Here is a 4062-nt window from a genome sequence, read left to right as displayed (position 1 = left end):
CCACCGCGCCGCGCGAGCCGTGCCGTCCTCCGCCACCTCGCCGCCGACCCCGTCCCCGGCCTCTTCCGCCGTCCCCTACAACTCCGACCACCTCCTCCCCAAACTCCAGCGAGATCCAGGCCAACTCCGACAAACCTCGATCCACGCGCCCGAAATCCTAGATCTGGGATTTCGGAGTTGATTTTTCCCCAAGTCCCTAACATTCTGAAGCTCTGTTCATCGTATCATAACTCTGTCATCGTAGCTCCGTTTTGGGCGTGTGATATATCAAAATGCTCATCATGATGTCCTCTTCATTTTGTTCCATTGCATGATGCTTGTTGGAGTCCATCTTGAGGCCCAAATAGTTGATGCAAGAGTGCTATAAAATGTTAGTTCCTGTTTCTTATCAGATTATGAGCATTTGTCATTTATGCCACGATTATTGTGTGTTGCATATGAGCATGAGCTCTACATGTGTTTCGGGCTATGTCATGCCATCTTTACAGGGGTGTATGCCATGTATTTTTGTGATCAATGTGGTGACTAGAACAAGCATGCAAAGTAGCTCTCGTGATGTTGCTGATTTCAGGGACTTAGATTTTCAGCAAGTCATTTCCCTGATGTTATTTTTATGCCATGTATTCATGTTGCTACAGAGTGATCCATGATTCTTTTGAGTATGTTCAGTAAGGATGATTTGGACATATGGTTGTGCTCTATCCATCCATGTCCCTATTTGCATTTATGGAGTAACCTAGCATGACTCAATATTGCTCTACTTTTGCTATAAAATGTTCCTAGCAGATTGTTTACATGTTAATCAATTTTGCCAAGGTTGTTGTAGTTGATCCATGCATGATATGAGATTGTTCTTGCTTTGTTTAGCTTATTGAACATGTGTTCTTGCTGGGTGTGTGCTTAGTTTGTCATTCAATGCCTTGTGGTGAGTGCATCAAGCTCACAAAGAGGCCTTCGTAATTCTGTTTACGCCATGTCTAGTTTCTGCTAAGTCTGAATCTGTTAACGAAACTTGCTATGTTTACATGGGTGCCATCATATCTTCTGATCCTTTTTGGCTTATGGCCAGTAAGGAATTTTTGTTATATGCTTTGAGTAGATTCATGCCATGCCTTGTGTTGCTATGTTCTGTTCCTGTAGCATGTTGTTATCTTGCTCTAAACATTGCTTCCTGATGTTATTTCCTAACATGTTAGTATTTTCACTAAGTCTGTGATGCTGTTATCTTTTGCACTTTTTCCATGCTTGTTTGAACCTACTATTGTGTGATTTAACCGTAGCCCAGTATTCATCTTTTGTCAAGCATCTTGAGAAGATCACTGCCATGTGCTTTGTTGCTATGTTAGATTGCAGTAGCTTAGTTTCTTGTTGCATTTTAGATGGCATCGTGCTGTTAATGGCAGGATAGTGTCATTTTTGTTTTGCTTGCCATTTGCAAACCGTGCATCCGAATCTGGTGATCTTTATATCGATTTCGATCTTAATCACCTCATCTTTCCAGAGGCGCACTTGGTTTGCCAAGTTGAGGCCTGTTTCAATCTTTTCCTTCCGGAGCACGCATATGCATTGCATAGCACATCCCGCATATCATGCCATGTTTTGCATCATGTTGCTTGCGCATTGCACCGTGGTTCATTGTCGTTTCCTTTGCTTGTGTTATTGCCTTGGGTAGAGCCGGGAGACGAGTTCGTGATCGAGGAACCCATTGAGTATGCTTACGAGGATCAAGATTACGTCAACTCGGAGAACTTTGCAGGCAAGATGACCATACCCTCGAAATCACTTCTATCTTTGCTTGTTAGTTGCCCGCTCTTTTGCCATGCCGCGATACCTACCACTTGCTATATCATGCCTCCCATATTGCCATGTCAAATCTCTAACCCACCTTGTCCTAGCAAACCGTTGTTTGGCCATGTTACCACTTTGCTCAGCCCCTCTTATAGCGTTGCTAGTTGCAGGTGAAGATTGGAGTTGTTCCTTGTTGGAACATGTTTTTTGTTGGGATATCATTATTATATCTTGTTTACTTTAATGCACCTATATACTTTGTAAAGGGTGGCAAGCTCGGCCTTATGCCTGGTGTTTTGTTCCACTCTTGCCGCCCTAGTTTCCGTCATACCGGTGTTATGTTCCTTGATTTTGCGTTCCTTACGCGGTTGGGTTATAATGGGAACCCCTTGACAGTTCGCCTTGAATAAAACTCCTCCAGCAAGGCCCAACCTTGGTTTTACCATTTGCCACCTAAGCCATTTTCCCTTGGGTTTCGCGGACTCAAGGGTCATCTTTATTTTAACCCCCCCGGGACAGTGCTTCTCTAAGTGTTGGTCCAACCTGAGCGATGTCCGGTGCCCCCTAGGCAACTAGGGTCTATGCCAACCCGACGTCTGGCTCATCTGGTGTGCCCTGAGAACGAGATATGTGCAGCTCCTATCGGGATTTGTCGGCACATCGGGCGGCTTTGCTGGTCTTGTTTTACCATTGTCGAAATGTCTTGTAACCGGGATTCCGAGTCTGATCGGGTCGTCCTGGGAGAAGGAATATCCTTTGTTGACCGTGAGAGCTTGTGATGGGCTAAGTTGGGACACCCCTGCAGGGTTTTGAACTTTTGAAAGCCGTGCCCGCGGTTATGGGCAGATGGGAATTTGTTAATATCCGGTTGTAGAAAACCTGACACTTAACATAATTAAAAAGAATCAACAGCGTGTGTAACCGTGATGGTCTCTTTTCGGCGGAGTCCAGGAAGAGAACACGGTCTCGTGTTATGCTTGAACGTAAGTAGTTTTAGGATCACTTCTTGATCTTTATAGTTTCTCGACCATGCTTTGCCTCTCTTCTCGCTCTCATCTGCGTAAGTTAGCCACCATATATGCTAGTGCTTGCTGCAGCTCCACCTCACTACCTTTTCCTATCTATAAGCTTAAATAGTCTTGATCGCGAGGGTGTGAGATTGTTGAGTCCCCGTGACTCACAGATTACTTCAAAACCAGATGCAGGTGCCGATGATGCCAGTACAGGGGATGTGACCGAACTCAAGTGGGAGTTCGATGAGGATTCAGGACGTTACTATGTTTCCTTTCCAGACGATGAGTAGTGGAGCCCAGTTGGGGCGATCGGGGATCTTATGCATTTGGGGTTGTCTTTATGTTGGTTCCGTAGTCGGACCTTGATTGTATTCTAGATGATGTAATTCTATATTTATGTATTGTGTGAGGTGGCGATTGTAAGCCAACTCTTTATCTCTTTCTTATTCAGTACATGGGATGTGTAAAGACTACCCCTCTTGCGACATGCCTACAATGCGGTTATGCCTCTAAGTCATGCTCCGACACGTGGGCTATATAGCCACATCATGGGTGTTACACTCATCGTCCTTGCAGATAGGGATGGAGCGCACATTGTACTTGTGGCGCAGCTCCATGGATAGGAATGCAGTCGACCTGCACCTCGTCATCCTTGCAGATAGGGATGGAGCGCACATTGTACTTGTGGCGCAGCTCCGTGGAGAGGATTGCAGTCGACCTGCACCTCGTCATCCTTGCAGATAGGGATGGAACGGACATTGTCACTACAAAAAAAGACACATCCGTGACATTTTGGGCTGAACAAAATTTTCTTCTGTCATACATATGAGACTTCTATGACGATAATTGTGACAAAACCCGGTATAATCATAGATGTGGTGGGCTCCTACTTCTATGACAAAAAATCATGACAGAAAATGGGCTTTTCGTCCTGGGTGAGCCGGAGACGCAGCTGCATGACATTCTTTGGGCCGTCCATGACGGAAAAAACCGTGGTAGAAGCGAGGGGGAGGAAAATTTTGGGGAGTTCCCGGTTACAGTGGGAGGTCGGGGGCCGAGCGATGCACGCTTCTCTCGTACACGTACGCGTGTGTGTGTGAGGCGTTGGCTCTAACTGAACCCGAGCGAGGCGTTGGGCTCTAACTGAACCCGAGCGATTGCACTGCAGGCTACGCGTTACTGAACCCAAGCAATCGATCGATGGCTGTTATCTGAACCCGATCGAGCGATTCCTTCGCTACTACTGCTAACTGAAGCCGAT

Source organism: Triticum dicoccoides, chromosome 2A (genome assembly GCF_002162155.2).
Source record: "Triticum dicoccoides isolate Atlit2015 ecotype Zavitan chromosome 2A, WEW_v2.0, whole genome shotgun sequence".
Taxonomy (NCBI): domain Eukaryota; kingdom Viridiplantae; phylum Streptophyta; class Magnoliopsida; order Poales; family Poaceae; genus Triticum; species Triticum dicoccoides.
Note: the sequence above shows the minus strand (reverse complement) of the source record.